Below are 15,718 nucleotides of genomic sequence, written 5' to 3'. Positions count from 1 at the left end.
TCCACTTCATGCTGGATGTATACTGACAGGCATGGTACTGCCCATTGGCCATTGCACATACACTGAACAAATTTTGGTGCACTAAAATAGGTGAATGGGAGCCGATTAGCCTTAAAGGCACAGTAAAACCAGTACCACTTACCGGGCCGTAGGCTGCTATCCAGTGGGCTGCCGCTGGTCCAGGCTGTGTAGAATATTTGGCACGCACATAAACACGCACAATAAACGCGCGGAGTGCACATAAAGCCGTGACTTAACACACATACCGCGATTAAAGCCATGCGCATGAAGCCGAGAATTACTGCACACAGCGTTCATAAAGCCGTGAAGTAACGCACTGTGCGCATAAACACGCAACCCCTCCAGCCAATCCTTGGAAAAATTTTCCTGATTGAATCCGGTCCTTTGTGCAGAAAAGGTTGGGGACCACTGCTTCTGGGCATAGATTGGGGCATTATGTTTTCTGATAAAAACACTGAGCAGAAATGGTTGTCATTTAAAATGATATTAAATCATTACTGTTCTCAATTTATTCCATTAATATACAGTATCTAGTAGAATTAAGTCAGGTTAAGTCAGTTAGGTGTTGGCTGAAACTGGTGTTTTTCAAACCCAGCAACACCCTGAGACAAAAGCTGGTGCACCCGAAAGACCCAACACCCAAGCACATGAAAAGTAATGTGGTGTATGCTGTCCAGTGTAGTGAAGAGTGCTCAGACTTATACATTGGGGAGACAAAACAACCTCTCTGTAAGAGAATGGCCCAACATAGGCGGGCGAACTCCTCAGGACAAGACTCAGCAGGCTAGCTACACCTCAAAGAAAAAGGTCACTCTTTTGAGGACAGTAACGTGCATATTTTGGACCGAGAGGACAGATGGTTTGAACGAGGTGTGAAAGAGGCCATTTATGCCAACCTGGAAAAACCATCCCTGAACAAAGGAGGGGGCCTGAGACACCGCTTGTCACCTACATACAATGCCACTTTGACATCCTTACCCCGGCAGTTTCACAACAGTTCACACTTCCAGTCTTGTACTTTGAAGGATTAACACCTTCATCAATGAGAATCTTGGTACCATTGTGATTGGATCATACCTTCTTACACCTGTCAGTTTCAGCCAACACCTAACTGAACAAGTTCAATGGAACCATTGTGATTGGATGTCTGTGACTCTACTACCATCAAGAGTTTAAATACCGGGGAATTCCCTACCAGTCATTTGAACTGAAGAAGCCACTCGGATGAGTGGTGAAATGTTTTCAAAGAAAAACTCAGAAAAGTCCAGTTGTTTTAGACTTAATTCTACTAGATACTGTATATCATGACCTGGATGAATGAGAATATTCATAGACATATTCCATTAATAAGAAAAAAGTAGAAGTGTTAAGAATCACCCTATGTGGCTTAACTCTGAGGTAACAAAGTTAAGAAGTTTAAGAAATATGAGTCAGAGGGAACAGTAGCTGCATTTAATGAATATAAACATTATAACAAGTGTTGTAAAACAGCAATCCAGAAGGCTAAGATAGAAAATGAGGAGCGCATTGCAGCAGAGGCCAAAACTAACCCCAAAAAGTTTTTAAAGTATATTAATAGTAAAGAGATGCAGATTGAGGGCATGGCCCCATTGAGTTATAGTAACAATATGGTAACAGCAGATACAGAAAAGGCAAATGTGCTAAAAAAGTTATTTTCTTCTGTGTATACAGTAGAGAAGCCAAAGTGCCAAGTCCCACCCAATTGCTGCACTGTTGCCTCATCTCCAACTACGCAGTGGTTGACACAGGATATGGTGCTTCAAGGGTTACACAAGATAAATGTGAACAAGGCACCTGGGCCAGATGGAATACACCCTCGGGTACTGAGAGAGCTAGGGTCAAATTTACAGTGGCCTTTGTTTCTGATATTCTCAGACTCACTTTCATCAGGTATGGTACCTATGGATTTGAAGAAGGCTAATGTCATTCCTATATTTAAAAAGGGAGTAAGATCTCAGCCTGGTAATTATAGGCCTGTAAGTTTGACATCAGTGGTGGGGAAGTTATTTGAAGGCTTGTTAAGGGATCACATTCAAAATTATGTACTGGAGAATGGTATTATGAGCAGTAATCAGTATGGCTTTATAAAGGACAGGTCATGTCAGACCAGTTTAATTGCTTTTTATGATGAAGTGAGTAAAAAGCTGGACAGTGGGGATGCAGTAGATATAACCTATTTGGGTTTTGCCAATGCATTTAATACTATTCCCCACAAACGACTGCTTTCTAAACTAAGGTCTGTTGGTCTTAGTGAAGTTGTTTGCACATGGATAGAAAACTGGCTACAGGATCGGGTACAGAGGGTGGCTGTTAATGGTACATTCTCTCAGTGGGGTCCCTCAGGGTTCTGTACTGCATCCACTTTTGTTTAACTTGTTCATAAATGACTTAGGGGAGGGTATTATAAGTAATGTATCAGTGTTTGCAGATGACACAAAACTGTGCAGACCAGTCAATTCTATCCAGGCTGTGGCATCCTAGCAGCAGGAACTTGACCAACTGGCAATCTGGGCGGCTAAGTGGCAGATGAGATTTAACGTGGATAAATGTAAGGTCATGCACCTGGGATGTAAAAATATGCAAGCCATTATACCCTTAATGGGACTGCACTAGGCAAATCCATAATGGAGAAGGACCTTGGAGTCCTTATAGATAATAAACGTGGCTGTAGTAAGCAATGCCAGGCAGCAACTGCTAGGGCAAACAAGGTTTTGAGCTGTATTAAAAGGGGTATAGATTGATGGGAGGAGGATGTTATTCTTCCCCTGTGTGTGGAGAGCGCCCATGCTGGCTGCTGCTCTCCTAAGCTCCAACCTTGTCTCAGAATCTGGCACATTTGTGCATAGACAGAACCCAAAACTCAATGGAATCCTATTCATGACACCTCTGGCAACAACTGGGACCGATCAGAATACAAGGATCATTTCGGATTGTCAAGATATCAAAAGGATTGATATGGACTGATATTTCCTTTGAAGTCTCCCATTACTGCAACATCCCAGCCTGCCTGAAACTGACTCCAGACAGTGAAACCCTCAACATTCAGCTGCCACTCAACCCTGTAAGTAGCCACTGAATTAATGCTCAATAGATCTAGCCTTCGTCACCTGTGCCATTTATCAATTTCTCTCTAATGCATCCTATTATAATTTTACATCTGGAAACATTGAACTGTTTTAAAAAAGCTATGCTGAATCTTCCCTGACTTTTAGGGCTCTGGTGTCACTGTCGGCACCCAATACCAGAGCTAGTGCCAAGCACCCTGGTCTCAGCTCGTGCTTCACCAGTAGCGTGACCGCCTTTGGCTTCGGGAGGAGCCCTCAGCTACTCGGATGCCACCTGGACTTATACGAGAGGAGCAAGGCAGGAGTTCTGGCTAGCAATGGGGCACGACTGTAGAAAGTTAGTTTGGCCAAAGATCACGGTACAAATAGGGTTAAACAAGGTTGTCGTCAGGCAGGCTAGGTCGGGGCGGGCAGCAATCAAGGATAGTCAGACAGGCAAGGGTCAAACCGGGTAATCAATACAGCAGGATGAGACGAAATCGTAGTCAAAGTACAAGCCGGGGTCAGATATGGATAATCAGAATAGTCAGGAGCAAGCCGGGTCAAAACACAGGAAGGCAACAAGCAGGATACAGAAACGAAATACACAAGGCTCAGAAAAGCACCAGGATCAAATCCTATCACGGGCAATGAATCTAATACAAATGGCCCTTTAAATATTTTGAATTTCGCGCCTTTGCGCGCTGACGTCATGACGTCAGCGCGCATGCGCCTTTAAGATGCGGAAGTGCGCGCGCGCGCGCACCTAGGAGAGAGCCGGCACAGGGAGCAGACGGCGCAGCTGGCGTCCCCGCCGATGGCAGCGCGGCGGGCGTCCCCGCCGTGCCGGTAAGGCACTTTTCCTTACATCTGGTACACGGGGAGATTAGTCGCCCGCGGCAAAACTCCCTGCTCGCGGGCGACTAATCTCCCCGAGTTGCCTTCCCCCTGCCATCCCACTGGCGAACATGTAAGTCGCCGGCGGGATGGCAGACGCGGCAGCGTGATTTTGCGCAAATCGCCGAAAAAGACTCGCGAGAAGAAAAAAAAAACACACACAAAAAAAAAAAAGACAGCTGGGGGCTGTAAACACAGACCTGAAATCTCAGGAAAGCCAGATTAAAGCAGTACTCTGCAATGCCAGGTCAATAAATAACAAAACAGCAGTGATACATGACTTAATAGAGACTTCAGATCTGGCCTTTATAACCAAGACATGGCTGTCTCAAAACTTTGGGCACACTCTAGAAGCTACAGTACCAAAGGACTTTTCTGTGCTTCACTATCAGAGAGAAGACCGTATAGGGGGAGGGGTTGCACTATGCTTCAAACACAGTTTAAGAATCAAGCCCTTAGCTGTAGGCCCTACTTATTCTTTTGAATGCTTGGCAGCACAACTTTCAGCTGAGAAAAGCATAAACATACTGCTCATTTACCGCCCCCTCGGAAATGGCTCAGACTTTCTCAAGGAAATTGCAGATCTTTTATCCTGCTTAGTATTGGAATCCTAGGAGACTTCAACGCATGGGTTGACACCCACTCCTCCCAGCTAGGAAGAGAGCTACTTCTCACCATGAATGAGCTAGGCTTCTCTCAAGCCGTTCATCTCCCTACACACAAGAGAGGCCACACCTTGGACCTCATATTTCACTCAGGCCTATCAATATCCAACGTGGAAATAAATCCTGTAGTGTGGTCAGACCATCACACTATCCACTTTTCCCTTGCAGAACCAGCTTTAAACCGCCAAGCAAAAGATCTCACAAAATACTGTTCTCTAAAAGGCCTGACACCCCAGCATCTCCAGAACAACCTTAACCTGGATGGACTAACAGAACACAGCCTAGACCTTGACTCCCTGGTCCATAAATATAACTGCTGCATATCATCTGCCTTTGACTCTATTGCTCCCTTACGTATAAAATGTTCCTCACCATCACATCACGCTAAATGGTTCGATAACTCCTTAAAGGAACTAAAGAAAGAGGGGCGCAGACTAGAACGACAATGGCGCAAACACCAGCGCTCAAAGGATAAACACTCCCTGATTTATCACCAAAAGAACTACCAGGCAACGATCACCAAGAAAAAGTCCTCTTTTCTTTCACAAGAAATTGCAAAAGCAGCCAACAAACCTGCCCAGTTATTCCGCACAGTTGACAGGCTATGCAACCCATCCTGCCTGAAACCCAACATCACATCCTCTAAGGATCTATGTGAGAAATCAAATCCACAACACCAAAAACCTATGCAGAGCCTCAAAATGGATGCCACTTTTCCCTTCCCTTTTACCATCATGGTCTGACTTTCAGGTAATTACCGAAGAAGTCATCTTCTGAAATGCCTTAATCTGTTCAGGCTAGCATTTCACAAGATAGTCAACTGTTCCTTGCAAGCAGGGAAGTTTCCTACCTGCCTGAAAGAAGCAATCATCAGGCCTTTACTCAAGAAACCATCCCTAGACCCAGATAATCTAAGCAACTACAGACCTGTCTCCAACCTCCCCTTTCTGGGAAAAGTTATCGAGAAGGCTGCATATCTCCAACTTGAAGCCAGGCTCTCAATGAACAACATCTTTGACCCCCTACAATCTGGCTTCAAGAAGCACCACAGCTGTGAAACAGCCCTTGTCCAGATTTGCAATGACCTGCTCATGGCCAGAGACAGGGGCGAGTGCTCCATCCTGATATTGCTTGACCTCTCAGCGGCTTTTGATACAGTCGACCATGAAATCTTGCTTAACAGACTGCAAGAGTATTGTGGCATCGATGGCTTAGTCCTCCAATGGTTCTCCTCCTTCCTAGCTGGCAGAACACAACGGGTAACCTTGGGGCCTTTCCAGTCCAACCCTGTACTACTAAAATATGGCGTGCCCCAGGGCTCAATACTATCCCCTTTGCTGTTTACCATATACATGCTGCCACTTGGGAAAATCATTCAAACATACCACTGCTATGCTGATGACACCCAGCTTTATATGTCATTTAAACCCGACACGACAGATCCCATCCCAAAAATAAACACATGCCTAGCTGAACTTCAGGAGTGGATGAACGAAAACTGTCTCAAACTAAATGCTGACAAGACTGAGGTTCTTGTCATCGGTGGCCAGTGCCTAACAGCAAAGCAGCTCCAGACACAGTCAATGCCACTGAGGTTAGGGACCTCAGATCTTGCTAGCTCCAACACTGTGCGCAGCTTGGGTTTACTAATTGATGGGGAATTAAACTTCAGGAGCCAAATTTCAGCTGTGGTGAAACATTCCTTCTTTGACCTAAGGAATATTGCAAAAATTAAACACCTCATTCCTTCTGAGGTTCTTCCAACCCTAGTTCACGCCTTCATCTCATCACGACTGGACTATTGCAATGCCCTCTATGCAGGCCTTCCAAATAAAGACCTACACAGCCTGCAGCTAGTACAGAATGCTGCCGCAAGATTGCTAACAAGCCAACCCCGCCATTGCCACATAACACCAATCCTTCGCTCACTGCACTGGCTACCCATAAAATGGAGAATCCTTTTCAAAATTGGGATGCTAACATTCAAATCCCTACATGGCCTGGGCCCCGGATACCTGGAGGACTTGCTGCAACTACGTCACACCTCCCACAATCTTAGATCAAATGGATCCAATGATTTGACCATCCCTAGAGTTCAACTGAAAACCTTTGGATCCAGAGCTTTCTGTCATGCTGCCCCTACCCTGTGGAACGCCTTGCCAAACGGGATCAAGACAGCTCCAACCTTGGACACGTTTAAATCAAAACTGAAAAGCCACCTGTTTAGCCTGGCATTTATGTCCACATAACTTATCTGAGACAAGCTTATGCGCTTTGGGTCCCACGGGAGAAAAGCGCTTTACAAATGTTTGTTGTTGTTGTTATTGTTCCCCTTTACAGAGCGCTGGTAAAACTCAAAACTAAGGGCCTTGTACATAATGGGCCAGATTCAATGTAATGTGAAAAATGTTTTATCTTCTTACTGTCCTATATAGCCAAATGTAATTCAATAAGTTACTTATCTTATAACTTATCTCTGTTTATTGAGTGAAAATTCAATTAAAGTCTATGGGAAAAACTAAAACTGAACTAGGAGAATTATTTTTTTCTCCACAAATTGAATCTTGCCCTATGGGGAAAAAAGTGACTGAGGAGAAAAGTGCATATTATCCTGGATGCCATTAAACATGTATTTGTGCCTCTAGTGGTGTCTGTCCTGCTAACGGTATGTACCATGAACAATATGTTATTGCCTGCATTAGCAGTTTTCCTTAAAGGCACAGTAACACAAAAAAATTTACATTACAAATATTGTTAACCCTTTTATTAGCATCTTATAGAAATGTGAATATTACAAGTGGATTTTAAATATATAACGTTACCATGGTGGATTAATAAAGGTCAGGCAGCAGATCTCTGCCAACTCTCTGATGTCTTTCCAGGCAGGTCCCCCTCCTCCCTTTCCCTCTCCTTTTACAAGCTCAGCCAGTGCACTCCAATCACACAGGTTTGTAAACACAGCAGACTCCATACTGTTACAAATACTGGGTGCAAAAATTGCACTAGCCGGAGCGTCATAGGTGAAAATTCATATGCACTATTTTTATTTGGGTGCCCCTGTACTCCGCATAGTTTGGTAAATCTATAGGGCATCAAACTGTTCAGTAGACCTCTGGTGTTCCTATTTGGGGTGATTTGCCTGATTTGTGCGAGATAAATGTGGCAAATTGCAACATTTATAGGCGATTTTCTGAAATGTCATAGAAACCACTAACTTTAGGAAAGCTTTGCAGATTGGTTCATTGGTGTAGAAAGGACTCTTTACCCATGTTGGATTTGTCAGAATGTGTACTTCCCAAAAATATATGGTTTTCAGGGGTCACCCTACATTTCTGCAGGTTCTATCCCACATAAAACTGCCATGTGTTTATGAATTAGGTAAATTATGAAATTAGTGGGCACAAGGTATATTTTGGGGTCTCTAAGTGCCATGTGCTATGATAAACCTATGTACAGTGGGCATCAAACTGTTTAGTCAACCTCTGGGGTTCATAGTTAGGATTTTTTATCTAATGACCTATAGAAAATAAGATGCTGCATATTGGAAGTTTTGAGGTGATTTTTGGAAATGTCATAAAAATTGGCAAACTTAGGAGAGCTTTGCAGCTTGGTACTTTGGAGTAGAAAGACATGGGTACCCATTTTAGATTTCAGGGAATGTGTACTTTCCAAAAATATATGACTTTCTGGGGTGAGCGTACTTTTTACTAGCTTTATCCTACATAAAATGTTGTAAATGTGTTGATTTTGCAGAAGCTGAAATGACAGAAATTGCAGATCATATGGGGGTATGCTCATATTGGGACCCCTACATGCCACATACTTAGTAAACCTATACATATGGGGCATCAAACTGTTCAGGGGCCCCCTGGCGTTCAAATTCCGGGTGTTTTATCTTGGTACCTAATGATAAGATGCTTCAAACTGGAAGCTTTGAGAGGATTTTTGGAAATATTGTCAAAATTGCCAACTTTAGGAAAGCTTTGCGGCTTGGTACTTTGGAGTAGAAAGACATGGGTACCCATTTTAGATTCAGGTGAATGTGTACTTTCCAAAAATATATGATATTCTTGGTGAGTGTACTTTTTATTAGCTTTATCTCACACAAAATGATGTAAATGTGTTGATTTTACAGAAGCTGAAATGACAGAAATGGCAGATCATATGTGGTATCTTCAACTCTTCATTGGGGCCCCTACACGTCACATGCTTAGGTAAACCTATACATATTGGGCATCAGGGTGTTTTTTTTTTTTTTTTAAATATTCTTTATTTTCAAACACATAAAATGGGGGATACAGAAGGCAAGAAGGGGAGGGGGAGTCATGACATTTACTGTAGGCATTTACAATTAGGTCAAGTCCTGACAGCAAGTGTATATCTGGCACAAACATTAATCCTTTCTTAAATTCCGGTTCTTCCCGCTAAGTTTGCTACCTTTCCTATTCAGATCTGGGAGGGTGGTTTTAGTTTAAGGTGAGCCAGAGGTCCCAAATTTTCCAATATTGCCCACTAGTTTTGTGTAGAATATGAGTGATTTCTTCTATTCTCACATCTTCTACTAGATTGATCCATTCATTATAGAATGGGGGGGTTGTTGACCTCCAATAGTGGGTAATCAGCGTTTTCGCTGCATGGAGTAAGTATAAGGTAAGTGGGTCGGAAAAGACTATGTTTTTTTCTATGAAAATAATCAGAAGAATCGTTGAGACCTCTGTTTCTTTGATTGTGATCAAGCGAGTGATATTAGATATGTCTAGAATAATTCTAGCCCAAAATTGCTTCAAGGAGGAGCAGGAATATCAAATGTGTACATGGGTACCTATCTCCAGGGCCGGATTTAACTTCTCGGCGCCCCGAGGCCGCCCCCACCCCGCCCCCCCACGAGTGCGCATGCGCGATCAATGCGCATGCGCAATCGCACATTTAAACTCCCATACGGAGCAGTGGGGAGAGGTCCCGACTGCTCCGTATGGGAGCCAAATTTAAAAATTCTGTTGTGCCGCCCTAGGCCCGGGCCTTTGTGGCCTTTCCACAAATCCGGGCCTGCCTATCTCCAGCACGTATCTGGACTGTTACTATACATTCTTTTGAGTTTGACTGGGGTATAGTGCCACCTAGTGGCTAATTTATAGTTCTTTCCCACACCGACTGCTCTCGTGTTTCGGGATAATTATATTTTTAAGAAGCAATTTGTATAATGTTGAGATTGGCTTATCTATTGGATCTGGGTGGTCTAGAAGATTTTCCCAGGTTGTAAGTGGTCTATTCCAGTCTACTTTTTTTTTGTTGTAATATAGTAGAGGAATTGCTTGTATTTACATAGGTCCCAGGGGGTTTGTCCCCACTGTTGTCTGTCTGCTAAGGGTATTACTTTACTGTTTTTAATGAAGGTGAGCCCTCTTTTGATTGCCATTTTTTTAAAGGTGCCTTTGTCCATACTAGGAATGAAGGATGGGTTGTGTATCAGTGGTTGTAATACCCATGGGAATGTTGTTAGCCTCATTGTTTGTCTGTTTTTAAACCGCCTGTCATGCAGTATGGCTCTCTATACTTCTACATTTTCAATAGCAGTATGGCTCCACATGTAGACTTTCTAAATTTTCAATAGCAGTATGGCTCCACATGTAGACTTTCTAAATTCTCAATTTAGAAAGTCTGTGTGGAATCCACATTGGAAGGAAACCCCTCACGGTAGGGGGTAATTCACAAATACCCCCTAAATGACACTGAAGTCAGGCTGGCTGGAGAAGTGTGAAGAGCCAGATTTAATCAACAAGGGTAACCAAATTATCATACCTGTGCTACAGTGGGGGGGGGGTCTGTCTCTTCTCAGCAGATACTTAGCTAATATTTCTCTGGGCCCATAGAAAAATTATCTTTTACTAAAGATAAAAATCATGGCACCCAGTCATTAGCTTGTACCACAGACTACAAACACTCCCGTGTTATGATGATCCCTCGCGGGATCATCCAATATTCTGATAAAACCAGAATAATATGCGTTAGGCCGGGAGTGTTTGGTGTCTATGAAAAGAGAATTCCATTTCCCATATAATGCACATGGTTCTATAATTCTGGTGAACACCCATAAGTATTTAAGGATAGCTGGAAAATAAAAAGGTCAACAGAACAGCCAGTTAGCAAATGGTGACCCGCCCTCACCTTTCTTATTGGATGGGGGGCGTGAACTTTGTAACCTGGGGGGGGGGTCGTGTGACAAGTTCCTGGGCACTCCCTCCTCATGCATACGGTAATGAGGGAGGGGCCCAGCAGGAAGGATAAAAAGGGTACACACCCAGGTACTGATAGCTCATTCTGGAGGCCTCAACTTATGCAACTTATGTTGGGGGATGGGCTCAGGCCTTTCAAACTCTTGCCTCAGAGGACACAACAGATCACTCGGTAATGTACTTAGGGTTTTCTCTGTGTTTTTATTCCCTTTTATTTTATTTACTGTTTTGCCTGTATATGTCTCTTTTGTAACAACTTTTTAATGCACTGTTTACCCTGGTAATATTAAATATAAAATTTAATAAATTCTGTCCTTTGGATCTATATCAATTCCCATGTACCTCGTATGACTGCTCAGGCCTAGGTGTATTAACTGTTTGGTGTGTGTATGTGTATTGGGTAGAGGGCAGATTCTGTGTAGATGCTAATTAACTAGTGGGCTGCTAGCAGGGGGGTGGGTTTGACTGTAAATTTAACCCTGTGGCTGCTAGTGTGCTGTTAAATTAGTGAGAACTAACCCTAACTGCAGTAAGAAAGTTTGTGTGTGATACATTTGTGTAATTAGGTTTCTATCGCCTGTTAATGATAGATGGTGGCAGCGAATAGTTGTATTTGGGGCAGTGGTTGGTTTGGGGGTGCTTGAGGTTAGTCTAACCTGTGTGAAAGGGTGACTGCGTGTAACCCCTTGTTCCCTGTCCCGGTGTCAGGCGCGTCTGTGAGTGGCGTTTCCCTGACACCGCCATCTAAAAGTTGGTCCTGTCAGAGGATGTTTTTTTATTGCTTTTGTTATTAGAAGTAAGTTGGACTATAAATAATTTGAGAGGGGTGCTTCGGAGCTCATTTGCTCCAAATCAACCCATGTTTTCTCGCCTGCCATTGAGGCCCAACTTTTTATATGGGATAGCTGCAAAGTAGAGATGGGCATCTGGGAGAGTTAGGTCCCCAATTTCTTTAGGGAGGATTAGTTGTTTGTATTGAATTCTCAGGGGTTTACTGGCCCATACAAACCTTGTTATTATTGATTGCAGGTTTTTAACCCTTTCACTGCCAGCCGTTTTGGTCAAAGCGGAACTTCTACTGCCAGACAGTTTTTGAACATGTTGCACTTTAGGGGCCTTTCCTCTGGGGGACTTTTAGTTTACCCAGGAAAACAATATATTGTTTTTTTCAGGACAACCTAAGCATTCAAAATATGGTAGACTGTTGGTGTAATTCCAATTCTGTAACAAGATATAGGCTTCTAAATGTCTAAAAAATTTTTTAAAAAATCATATTTTCCAGAATATAAACACACATACAATAATAAAATTATTGTATGCACAAAAATACAACTGATTTGGAAAGTCCCATGTCTCCTGAACGCGCCAATATCCTATTAAGTTTTAAGAAGATTTCTTACTTGTATAGGTCAAAAACTACCAGCAATACACTACGAAATTTCCAAAGCACTGCTTCGGAAAGCTGCATACTTTAGATTTCAAGGCCAAAAATTCCACTAACAGAAGGTTTATCCCAGAACACTTCTGGAAAGAACAGATTCTGGGGAATCCAGAATAGGCACAATTGTCTGTCTACTCCAAATTATCAAGTCGCAATGCTTTCTTAAAGTTAATGGTTTTTATCAAAATTTGTGAAATTTTTTAAAAAATCGCTTCAAAGCTTCCAGTCTATAGTATCTTATCTCCTATAGGTCATAAAGTAACCAAATAAAACACCCTAAATATGAACGCCAGGGGTCCACTGAACAGTTTCTGTCAGTGAATCATTTCTGTCAGTTCAGCTCCTGCAAAATCAAAATATTTACATCATTATGTGTGGAATAAAGCTAGTATAAAGTACACTCACCCCAGAAAGCCATACATTTTTGGAGAGTACACATTCTCCCAAATCTAAAATGGGTACCCATGTCTTTCTACTCCAAAGTACCAAGCCGCAAAGCTTTTCTAAATGTAGCAATTTTGATGACATTTCCAAAAATCCCCTCAAAGCTTCCACTTTGCAGCATCTTATCTCCCACATAGCATTAGGTACCAAGATGAAACACCCTAAATTTGAACGCCAGGGGTCCACTGAACAGTTTGATGCCCAATATGTATAAGTTTACCCAAGTATGTGGCATGTAGGGGTCCCAAAGTGAACATATCCCCATATGATCTGTCATTTCAGATCCTGCAAAATCAACACATTTACATCCTTTATGTGGGATAATGCTACAAAAAAGGTACACTCACCCCAGAAAGCCATATATTTTTGGAAAGTACACATTCACCCAAATCTGTAATGGGTACACATTTTTTTTTACTTCAAAGTACCAAGCCGTAAAGCTTTCCTGTTCGCCAAATTCTATGACATTTCAGAAAATTGCCTAAAAATGTTGCAATTTGCCGCATTTATCTCACACAATTTCTTGCATACAGAGGGAAATCACCCCAAATAAAAACACCTAAGGTCTACTGAACAGGTTGATGCCCAATTTGCATAGATATACCAGAGTCTGTGGTATGTACTGACCCCAAAATGAAAAAAGCGCATATGGATTTCTCGCCTGACAACTCAGCTTTTGCATACAGAGCCCCCTGACAGCGCATTATGTGCCGTAAGACCCTCTATACAGAGACCCCCAGAAAACCATATTGTTTTGGAAAGTACACATTCTGACAAATCCAACAAGGGTAAAGAGTCCTTTCTACACCAAAGTACCAATCTGCAAAGCTTTCCTAAAGTTAGTGGTTTTTATGACATTTCAGAAAATCGCCTAACACAAATCACCCCAAATAGGAATGCAAGCTCAACTGAACAGTTTGATGCCCAATATGCATAGATATACCAAAGTCTGTGGTATGTACAGACCCCAAAATGAAAATAGCGCATATGGTTTTTTCGCCTGCCAAGTCAGCTTTTGCACACAGGGGGCTGTCATCGCTAGAAACTCTAGCACATGCTGCTTCTGCAGAGAGAATCTTTAACTGCCAAACAACGTGAGACACGTCGTTGGCAGTTAAAGCCTTTTTCTGCAACAACGTGTGAGAGACATACCTTTGGAGGATCCACAACAACAAAGGCTGCTCCAAGATGTCTCTACCTTTCTATTATAATGAACGTACCCTCATGGTTTCTTCCAGAACCTTTCTAAACACCATGACATAAGGGGCATTCATAAATGTAACTTCTAGGTGTGGGCTACTCTTCCATTAGCTGTTGCTAGGTGGCAATCTCCCATAGAACAAAGAAGTGTTTCCAGGAATCTATGACAAACAGCATTGCAAACAGCATTTGTTATAGGGATAGGATTGCCACCTAGCAACAGCACCCACCCGTGTCCCACCCTTAAAGTACACCATGCAATTCTTTCCAGAATTCCCAGCAGTTGTGATTACCTAGTAAATTCTTCTTCTTCATATCTCTCTTGGCTTACACCAAAAAGAAATATTTGAATTATCATCCAGCAGACTCCCGGTAAAAATATCTAACTTCCCCGTTCAGCTACACCCCTTCCTGCTCTATACTGTCCAATAAGCTCTGAGCAGACCCGTGCTTGCTCCCACATATTAAAGACACAAGCATGTCAGAAGGGGAAAGCAGAGTGGTTAAATAAAATTTTCCAGCGTATCTTCGGGAGGCTGCCACAAAACCCATTAGCTGTTGCTAGGTGGCAATCCTATCCCTAGAACAAATGCTGTTTGCAGGTCATAGATTCCTGCAAACACTTCTTTCTTTTCCCTTTCAGATATCTTGACTAGTTTACCCTTTTCTTCTATTGGCTAGTGTCCTCTGTAAGTGATGTATTTTGTCTTTTGCTTTTGAGAAAGTGCTAGTATGGAACATATTAGAAAAATATAATTTTCACAAAAGGGCTTTATTTATATAAAGCAGTGTTTTAAAAAGTTATCAATATGTTTTTTTCACTTTCTCTGTTTTTCTCACTCCTATCACACTGATAGAATTTAGCAGAGAAGAATCAGAAGATGCTTTCGAACTTCTCGAAGTTCTGTCCAGCCTGCAACCTGAACAGAACAGCAGGTGTTGCTTATGATACATATTATTATATTAACAGTGTTTGGCTGCTAATATCATGGAAACTAATAAAAAATAATTATTAATGTAAATTGTGAAAGTAAATTCATTACACTGCACTAGAGGGTTCCCCTACATTAAGTTTCAGTACAGGGTGCCCTTGAAATGAGTATGAAATGAGAAAGTATTCTTTCTGCCTAAGTTCTAAAAACCTAAACAGGATGCTACAGATAAAAGTGATTAACTCAGCAATGAGAAGTCATATGACGAGAAAGGTGGTGACGTTCTTTGAAATAGGCATAACAGACAGGGCAGGAGAGCTGCAACTCTCTCCTTCTCTTGTGTGGTGGCTCGCCTGCTATTTCCTTCTTGTGGTGTGACCTCATGTGGAGTACAAGGTCAGAGGTCATTCTAAAAGATAACTTGCACTTTGCACACAAGTTCTGAGCCGTAGCCCCTAAGGGAGTAAAGCTAGGTGGAAGCAACTGTGAAGCTTCCCTGGAGTTAGGTTGAGTTTCTGTAGCGGAGGAATTCACTGGAGGTTTATAGGAACAGAAATTGCAGCTAGTGAAGAAACTAGTATTGCAGTGTGTTTCCACAGCTAAATTATCCACAGAATTATATAAATTCATATATTCCCCTTCGGAGCTTTTACACGAACTACTAAGTGACTTTTTCTTATATCCAAATCTGTCAGGCACCGGTGAGAAAGCACTAATTCCTAAGGTTTGGTCCTCTTTACCTATAGCTAAAGTGTTTCTTTGTTTACATATCTCTGTAAATGCACTCTTATCCTCCCCTGGTGATTCAGGTTTCACCAAC

General features: G+C 42.4%; 1 long non-coding RNA gene across 1 annotated transcript; it reads left to right on the top strand.

Moving 5' to 3' along the window:
• The first annotated feature begins 10,858 nt into the window (after window positions 1-10,858).
• Window positions 10,859-14,988, top strand: LOC105948005. Its single transcript, XR_001171412.3, has 2 exons — window positions 10,859-11,053; window positions 14,824-14,988. It is a non-coding gene; the product is annotated as an uncharacterized LOC105948005 (long non-coding RNA).
• The last annotated feature ends 730 nt before the right edge of the window (window positions 14,989-15,718 follow it).

Source organism: Xenopus tropicalis, chromosome 7, assembly GCF_000004195.4.
Source record: "Xenopus tropicalis strain Nigerian chromosome 7, UCB_Xtro_10.0, whole genome shotgun sequence".
In the NCBI taxonomy this organism is placed as follows: domain Eukaryota; kingdom Metazoa; phylum Chordata; class Amphibia; order Anura; family Pipidae; genus Xenopus; species Xenopus tropicalis.
Note: the sequence above shows the minus strand (reverse complement) of the source record. Positions and strands in the feature narration are given on the sequence as shown.